The sequence below is a fragment of the Staurois parvus genome, unplaced genomic scaffold (genome assembly GCF_062004578.1).
Source record: "Staurois parvus isolate SC_StPar_1 unplaced genomic scaffold, SC_StPar_1.0 ptg000719l, whole genome shotgun sequence".
NCBI lineage: Eukaryota > Metazoa > Chordata > Amphibia > Anura > Ranidae > Staurois > Staurois parvus.
Window position 1 is genome coordinate 7,547,151 of NW_028318515.1, and position 10,089 is coordinate 7,557,239.

The following is a 10,089-nucleotide window of genomic DNA, read 5'->3' on the forward strand; positions in this document are numbered from 1 at the left end:
AGGGGGTCAGCATTACCCTCTAGTTATAGTTATTGTAAGTAACGGTTATTGGTTAGAGGGTCAACATAACCACGCTACTAGTATTTTCAGAGTGAAGTCTTCAATGGCAACCCTTGTATAACAGAATAGATAGATAAAATATTTATGATGTATATCAGTAAAAATATTTGTACCATTTCAATTCATTATTAATACTGTGAATTTTGTTTTCTTATTTATTTACTCATATGTAATTGTTCTTATTTAATATGCGTATATATGTCTTCCTTGCATCGTACAATTTTATAAGCTTTAAATAATAGAATGCATAAAAAAACATGTTTGTACCAAATATCTGGAGTAAATATAGTTTACTGTACATTTGCTTATTTTGACTTTCTTTCCATGTACAGCCTATCTTCGTATTGCCCTCTCCCAGTAAGTTAACTATCCTGTCGCATAATAGGTTTATGTACTGTGTGACTGCTCTTCATTTGGGTATGTTCCTTAGCTGTTTATTGTGAAGTACCGAATGGAATATGGGAATGAGATTTTGGCATACAGTTTTCTTTTCTTACAATGAACAAGCAATTTCTATGCTATAATACACAGACAAGTGATCATCTGCTGCTCTTTTAGCTCCTGGCCAAAATCTAGCACTTGTTCAGTGAGATGTAGCATGATCAAGGCCTTTAAGTATAGATAGGTTTAATGACCTACTATGACATGCACCGCACCTGCTCTACAAGTGAACATAATGTCCCAAAGGCAGACACCTGCTGCTTGTATTCAAACCCAATTGTAACTAACAATTCAATCCTAAGCATTTGGCACAAGGGACTCAGTGTTGTTGGATGCACATAGTTTATTTAATTTTCTAACTTGAAATCTATTTTCCACTGCAGGACTTCAAGAAAAAAAATAGGTAGTCCACCCGGACCCTCTGCTCTTTTTCCATATTGATCAGCTGAGCTTTTGGTGAGAACTGAGAATGAAATGAAATTCCCCAGTGTACGGAGACAGGTCTGATTAAATCGTGCTCATTGTAGTCACATCAGTAGTGAAATTGATGCACACTAAATAGCTCTGCTGTGATATGTGAATATAAAGCAATGATCTGTGAAGGACAAGAGGAGTCTGCTTAGGTCTTGAAAGGTTGTTACCCTATTGATCTGAAGCAGCAATTGATTTAGGTTCATTGGATAATTACCTGTGCTTGAGCCTTTCTCATTCCTGATTAGCTTTATTACAGCACTTAACATTTTTGCTGAGTGATAGCAAGTTTGAAGCCCAGCTGCATGTGTGATTTTAGTCGCTTGTTAGCAAGAGGTTTAACCCTCAGTTGACAAGTGCCTCAGTTGGAAATATGCTGACAAGGAGTCAGGGGTGGACTGACAACTCATGGGGCCCCCGAGCAATAAAAGATCATGGGGCCCCTGTGTCCACACTCAAACCACACCCAAAAAAGGCTATGAAAAAGCCTATAAAATGTGCCAGGGGCATCTCATGGGGCCCCCTACTGACCCCGGGCTCTCGGGCAGTGCCCGAGTGCCCCAATGGTCAGTCCGCCCCTCCAAGGAGTTAAATGTCTTACTACGAAATGATTAGGTTTTTCACAAATAGACCCAGATCAACTTTAAGTCCTCGTGCACACTGGACATTTTTACAGTGGCTGTTTTTGGCTTTTGACTTTTTTTCTACAGCCAGTAAACCCCCCAGCATGTTATCCTATGTGTCCATGCACACATAGACTGTAATCAACGTTTTTTGGCTGGAAAAAAACCCCAATAGTGGGTCTCTAGAGGAGTTTTTTTTAGCTGTAAAAACGCTCTAACGCTGAAAAACACGGCAAAATGCAGTAAAGTGCTGCAAACCGGCGTTTTTGGACTTTTTTTACCCCCCAAAATTTTTTATTTTTGGTAAAAAAAAAAACGCTAAGAAATTCTAAAAACTGCAAACATGGAAAAGTGGGAAAATGCCGCTGAACGCTAATGTAAAAACGCTAAAAAAAGCTGAAAAACTCATGTTTTTAACGTGACTTTACACAGCTAACGTTAGCAGCGTTATCAAAACGTCCAGTGTACATAAGGACTAAGTTCTCATGCACACTGGACGTTTTTACAGCTGCTGTTTTTAGTTTTTACCATTTTTTTCTACAGCTAGTAAACCCCCCAGCATGTTATCCTATGTGTCCATGCACACAAAGACTGTAATCAACATTTTTTGGCTGGAAAAAAAAACCCACTAGTGGGTTTCTAGAGGAGTTTTGTAGCTGTAAAAATGCTCTAACGCTGGAAAACGCGTCAATACGCGGTAAAACGCCGCAAACCAGGGTTTTTGGACTTTTTTTACCCCCCCAAAATTTTTTGTGGTAAAAAAATGCTAAGAAAAACGCCACTAAACTCGGCAAAACGCTGCTAAACGCTAATGCAAAAACGCTAAAAAAAGCTGAAAAACTCACGTTTTTAACGCAACTTTACACAGCTAATGTTATCAGTGTTATCAAAACGTCCAGTGTGCTGGAGGACTAAGTCCTCCTGCACACTTGACATTTTTACAGCTGCTGTTTTTGGCTTTTGATGTTTTTTGATGTTTTTTTCTACAGCCGGTAAACCCCCCAGCATGTTATCCTCTGTGTCCATGCACACATTCAACATTTTCTGGCTGGGATGTTTTTTGGCTGGGAAAAACCCCCCAGAACTAGTGGGTTTCTAGAGGCATTTTTTAGCTGAAAAACTGTGAAAAATGCGGTAAAATGCTGCAAACCGGCACTTTTGGTTGTTTTTTGACCAAAAAAAGCTAAAAAATGCTAAAAACACAAATGCGGCAAAATGCTAATTCAAAACCGCTAAAAAAAGCTGAAAGTGACTTTACACAGCTAACGTTACCAGCGTTATCAAAACGTCCAGTGTGCATGAGGACTGAATCATTGTTGACTCTGAATCTCTAGGTCTACCTCATTCAGCCTCCTCTCCATTCCAAGCTGATGGTACTGTGCTGCACCCTTAGAAAATAAGTCCAAGGTACTGATACTATTACAAAAGATATAAATTAGTAATTTTACTCATATGCTTTTAGCAAAATGCTGTTCCTCTGTGCATGTTAGAGTTATAGATGTGAGCATGTTTAGGTCAAGCACTGCATATGGGATCTCAACACCTTTTTCAGGAGAAAATGATCACTTTCACTGTGGCGCTAACCTGTCCATGGATATAATTTTCATCTGAATGAAATCGAAAGGTGTTGCAAAGTACACATGGATTTAACATCTGATATTTATTTTGTGATTTCACTGATAGAGTTGAGATATGTGTAGAGCATTTCTATAGTTAACATTAAGAAATTTTAGTTTGCTAGCTAAAAATAAAAACAATTGAATGCTGTCCATGGAGATTTGTTTATCTGCACTAATATCCAAAATTTCAGGTGTAACCTATTCTTCAAGGTCCAAGCAGTACTAACACACAATGTTTTAGCATAATGAAAAGACAATCTCTAAGGGGAAAAAAAGTGCACAATCATACACAGCAAAGGTAATTAAATTTGGATAGATAAGGTAGAGAGATGGATATGGGCTAGGAGGGGAGATGATCATCTGTTTACATCTGTTAATGTCCACATCCGTTAACCACATCCCCACCACCCTATAGCAGATATACTGCTACAGGGTGGCAGGGGTGCGCAAAATCACATATATACACGTGATTTTGCATTTCCGGGTAGGGGGTGTGCGCGCTCTACCCGTGCCATTCGTGGCTGTGGCTGTCAGACACCAGGTCCCGGCCAGTGATTACCCGCCGGTGCCCGGAAATTACCGAGGATCTCCAACGGGAAGGAGGGCTACTTTGTTTACTAACAGTCCTCCTCCCTGTCTGCTCAGCCACACTGCTCTGGATGGCTGTGCACAGCACAGCCATCCAGAGCAGTGTGCTTATGGTAAAGCCCCAACACACTGCCCACCAGTAAAACACTCCCAGCACACAGTTAACCCTTTGGTAGGGCCTCATTTTAACCCCTTCCTGCCCAGTGCCATTAGTACAGTGTCAGTGCTTTTTTTTTTAGCACTGATCACTGTATTGGTGTCACTGGGGATGTAAGTGACACCAAGTCAGTTCCCCTCAGTGTCAGAATGCTTGCAGCAGTCGCACTATAAGTCGCTGTTCACGCCATTATTAGTAAAACAAATTCCAGTATATATATATATATATATATATCGCCATTTGTAAACGCTATAACTTTCATGTAAACCAATTAATTTACACGTTTTGGGATTTTTTTTAGCAAAGACATGTTGCAGAATACATTTTGGCCCAAATTTATGATGAAATTTGATTTTTTACATTTTTTTACTGGACATGTTTAATAGCAAAAAGTCAAAAATATTGTTTTTTTCTCAAAAATGTCTTTTTCTTTTTTATAGTGCAAAAAATAAAAAATGTACAGGCGATCAAATAACACCAAAAGAAAGCTCAATTCATGGAGAAAAAAGGATGTAAATTTAATTTGGGTGCAACATTGCATGACCACGCAATTATCACAACGCAGAACTGTAACGCAAAAAATGGCCTGGTCAGGAAGAGGGGTAAATCCTCAGGAGGGCAAGTGGTTAACATCCGCTTTTTTAAATGGAAGAATTATCATTCTTAGTTCAAACATTTTCCTTTCCTGAGTAATTTTGAAGTTCCCTTTAAGACCTAAAACATTCTTGTCCTCCATAGTGTGGTCTGGTTTTAAGAAATGATCTCCTACAGGTGTGTAGAAATCACCTTCCTTATACTCTTTAACCTCCCTGGCGATATTCCCGAGTGTAGCTCGGGGTAAAATGTCAGTACCAAAAGTGGTAACCCCGAGCTACACTCGGGCTTACCATGCGGCGCTGCATAGGGATTCCCTGCAGAGCTTACCTTGTCCTTCGCTCCCGCAATGTGTCCCCTGCAGCATCCCCGGCCATCTCCTCCGGCCGATGCCGGCATCTGGCTTCTGTGTTCCGGTCCCCGTGACGTCGGGACGTACGGGCGCCGGCGGCGGGAAATTTGAAAATTTTAAAAAATTTCATTTTTTTCCAAACAAATTTTACATAGTAAAACATTGCTGTTTCAACCCATTTCACATACATTTTGTCCCGAGTGCTTTGTCCTGTGCCCTGCCTGCATTTTGTCTGTTCTTTCTGCCTGGAAACTGAGAAAAGTCCATGGCGTCCAAAAAGTGTCCCTTTAGGTCAAAAGCGGGTTTAGACCGGCTAGAGAACAGCGATAGTAAATCAGAACCACTTGCAGAATTAAGTGATAATGATTCGTGGGGAAATTCGTCATCAGACACTGAAAACGATTTTGCGACTTTGCTCAGCAATGTGTGAACTTGGCGCTCTATTTCAAATGTCAGTGTTTTTGGTTTGATTATATTATTGAATTAAATGTATTACTATTATATTATTATTTTTTATGATTATTTATTAAATTATAATTTATGATTTCGTGTTTCAAATTTTATCATACCCGGGATGTTTAATAGACTCTTGTTCAGACAGATTTCAGTGAGTTATTCCTAAAAATTACAGCCTACAATAAAAAAACTACATATTTCCATGCAAAATAATGGTCCGCTTTCAGCACCAAAAATCTGAAATAATCATACCGCTAGGGAGGTCAAAGTGGTTGTAAACCTCTAACATTAAATATGAACAAAGCACATTTCTCTATAGTGGGAACTGAGTAGTTCCCTTTCAGACCCGTTCTTTTGAACAGAAGAAAACCCTCTTTTTCATCTGTTAAAAAACAGAATGGCCAAAAAGCAGATGTAAATGGACAAAAACAAATGAAAACAGATGCAAAACGTATGTAAATGGGTAAAAACTGACAAAAAAACAGATAAAAACGCATGTAAACAGATGAAAAACAGATGTAAATGGATGAAAAAACTGATGGAAAACAGATGTAAACTAATGAAAAACAGATGTAAACTGGTGAAAAACTGATGAAAAACTGATGTGAACTGATCCATTTTTTTCTTGCAAAAAACGTGACTGAACTGATGAAAAAAACAGAACACCCGTGTGAAATGGGGCCTAAGGGTTTACAACCACTATTCTGTCTCTCCAATCTAAGCATTGAAAGTGTGATCTCTGTAACTTACAGTTATGATGAGATATCGATAACTCCAATCTTAGTTAAATAACACAGGCAGTGACTTAATCAGATGACACCTTGTAGATCTTGTGAAGTTTATTCCATAAACTTAGAGAATCTTACAACAATGAACATCGGATAGGTCAACAGATCATAATGTGATCTGCTTCATGACATGAGGCTTGAAACTGAAATGTCTTACTGGGAAAAGGGTGGGCTATCTATACAGCATGAACTAAACCAGAGGAAGGGGAGGAGCAGAGACAAAATACAAAGAACACGTAAAGGCATATGACAGTCATGTGAAACATGACAACCACTTAAATGGTGTGTCTGTGTAAATTCATTATTGTTTGTAATTTATGCCCTGTTTCGACTATGTAGGATCCCACGTAGTTAGCCAGCTGTAAATATTTTTTTCCCTATGGGCTGTATTGTTCTTCACATTTTTGCATGATCAAAGTACCCATAGATGCAATGACCACAATCATCTGATGTTTATGTATATACTTCCACAGATAGATTTGAGGTGAGAAGATCTATCCCCAACTATTTCTTTATCTATGTAGAGAATTGCTTCTTAGAAATTGTAGTCACCTAGATGTAAGGATTTTGGTCTTCATGGCTTGTAATGCAGTTGATACTTTTGCAATAATTAAGTACCCATAGATGTAATGACCTCAATCTTCTGATGTTTATATATGTACTTTTACTGAGAGAGTTGAGGTGAGAAGATTTGCCCACAGCTATTTCTGTATCTGTGGACAGCATTTATATAGTTACTACTCTGAATGTTTAGTCAGCTAGCTTTAAGCATTTTAACAGTATGAGGCTGTTTTGCTCTTCCCATTTTTGCATTAGATAAAGTCAGGGATCGGGATATTTAGATAATTAGACAGGATATGTGTATCTCTTTAGCTCTTTTGCAGTAATGTCATGTGGAAACCCAATAAAAAGAAGAAGAGAAGGATCTACAGTATTGCAATCATGATGCTCATTAATAAAATGTTGTTATATAGTATATGAATAGGGGCTAAAACTAGTTTGGTTATCACTTTATTCTAGACTGATTTGTATGTAGTGTGAGGTCTGTGATTAAAGTATGAACTCACCTTTTGTAATAGTTACATGTTCCACCCATATGTAGGGCGGAACATGTAACATGTTCCAGCAGCTGCAGCCTCCCCCCCCCCTTCATCAGTGACAGTGAGCATGTATCTTCTCCCAGCACTAGCCATCACTATTTGAAGACTGTGAAGAAATTTTAAAACCATTAGTCATGAATGCTACTAGTTTCCTGCAAGACACAACTGACTTTCTGAACAAGATCAACAACATACAGCAATTACATCTAATACACTTCTAGTGACTATGGATGTAGCATCCCTGTATAGTAATATCCCTTACAAGGATGGATAAGCTGCATGTCACAGATCCTTATCATCCTCACCAAACCACAAATACACTGCTGAGGATGTTACACAGCTCATTGAATTCATACTTACACACAACTACTTTACTTTCAATAAAGACATCTATCTTCAATGTATGGGTACTGCGATGGGAAGTAAAATGGCACCCCAATATGCCAATTTATTTATGGCTGACCTGGAGGAAAAATTCCTGAACAGCATGGAACAAAAACCATACAGATACTATCGCTATATTGATGATATTTTCATCATATGGACAGAAGGTGAAGAAAACCTAAAACAATTTTACTCATTGATCAACACTTTTCATCCATCAATCAAACTAAAAATGGAATACTCAAACACACACGCCAACTTCCTAGACACCACAGTATACATCAGGGATGATACGCTTCACACCTCAATATACAGGAAACCCTCTGACAGATGCAACTACCTCCACAGTTCCAGCTTCCACCCCCAACACACGAAACGTGCCATCATACACAGTCAGGCCATTAGATACCACCGAGTATGTTCTGACCCAAGAGACAAAGATAAACATCTCGGGACACTAGCAGACGCCTTCCATAAGAAAGGTTACAAGGACAAAACTATCAACAACAGCATAAACACAGCCTTGAGAACACGAAGAGAAAATCTACTTCAGTACAAAGAGAAAAAAACAAACAACCGTGTACCTCTAGTAACCACATACAACCCAGCACTAGAAGGGATAAGAAAAATAATCAAAGATTTACAACCCATCATAACAGAGGATGGAACTCTGAAAGAAATATTCCAGCAACCCCCAATACTGGCCTTCAGACAACCCCCCAACCTCAGAAATAAACTAATCAGTAGGAAACTTCCCTCTGATCAAGATGTCACAAATAATGGAAGCAAACCCTGCAATAGAAAACGCTGCAAACTGTGCAACCAAATCAATCCATCAAAAAGTGTCAGACACTCAAAAGGGATCTTCAATATTTCCGGATCATACAGCTGCACCTCCAGTAATGTTGTGTACCTTATCCAGTGCAGAAAATGTAACAAAGGATCTTATGTTGGCGAAACAGGACAGAAGTTGCAAACAAGGATGAATTTGCACAGACATACCATCAAGGAACATAAAGAAGATGACCTCTGCACACCTGTAATACACCATTTTGCACAACCAGGCCACACAATGGGAGACCTCAATATTTTAGTTCTTAAAGGAAATTTCAAATCCATTCAGGAAAGAAAAACTTTTGAACTAAGACTGATAATTCTATTTGACACAAGAGATAACGGCCTGAATTTGGACATGGGATTCCTCACTCATTATCCAACAGTTTTATGACTATTAGCTCAAGCTTGACTCCCTCTGTGTGAGTGTAGTATCCCCCCCCCCTCGCTTTTGCTGTATCTTATCTCTAACCTCTTTTTTTTTTTTTTCATCCCTTGGCTTGTAGTTCTGAATGGACTGCAGGGTTGCTGATGAGTGGCCTGATAGTCCATTCACAATTCTGCAGATGTAAACAGTCAGCCTGTATGAAGGTACAGGCTGAAAGCTGCAGGGCTTGTCTGCAGGAGTCTGCTCACTGATCATGGGTGCAATGCTTTCCAGGCTCCTTATGGAAAAAATAATACATGCACATTTATTTTCCTGCAAAAATATGTGCATTATTATTTTTTACCCATAAGGTGATTATCTTTTAAAGTGGTTCTAAAGGCTCAAGGTTTTTACCTTCTTGCATTCTGTGCATGAAGTTAAAAAAACCTTCTGTATGCAGCATCAACCCCAGCCCCCTCCTAATACTCACCGGAGCCCCCTTTCGATCCAGCAATGTGTACTGGAGTCTCTGCTATCCCGGGACTCCCTCTTCTCATTGGCTGAGACAGAAGCGGGCGCTATTGGCTCCTACTGCTGTCAATCACAGCCAGTGAGCCAATGAGAAGAGAGAAGGAATGGACACACGGATCAGAGGGTGCCCCATAGAAAGCTGCTTGCTGCGGGGGCACCCGACAGGAGGAGACAGGACAGCCTGCGGGGGCCCCGAGAAGAGAAGGATCCAGACTGCTCTGTGTAAAACCACTGCACACAGCAGGTAAGTATAGACAGGTTTGTTATTCTTTCTTTACAAAATATAAGCCTTTAGAAAACACTTTAAGGATGAGCTTGGGTTTGGTTTGAACTTGTTGCTTCTCGGCCTTTTGGCTAAGATCAAGTGTAGTATCTGTTCTTATCAGTGTCCAGTGGGGGTGCTCCCAGCCATTCTAGCTTTGCGGGGATGGCTGTTGTACAGTACCCCTGCTGGTATGATGGGGGTCTGGAAGGCTAGTACCGGGGGGGACAGAAACCGGGATGCCCACACGTAGCTGGGACCTGGGAGTAATTCCCCCGAGGAGACCGGAAGGACCGAGTACCTCCTGATTTGAACGGATCTACCTTGTCTGGCCAGGGGTCGGGAAGGCAGAGAGTCCGCAAACCAGTGCCCCCTGAGTAGTCGCCTCAGGGGTGCCACTAGTAACACCTGGGTGTGGGACCCCACAGTGTGAAGGTGGCACATGGTTACTGATTTACCACT

The 10,089-nt window shown here is 40.1% G+C and overlaps 1 pseudogene; it reads left to right on the forward strand.

Moving 5' to 3' along the window:
* Nucleotides 1-9,699: 9,699 nt before the first annotated feature.
* LOC149445548 (U2 spliceosomal RNA) lies at nucleotides 9,700-9,842 on the forward strand (annotated as a pseudogene).
* The last annotated feature ends 247 nt before the right edge of the window (nucleotides 9,843-10,089 follow it).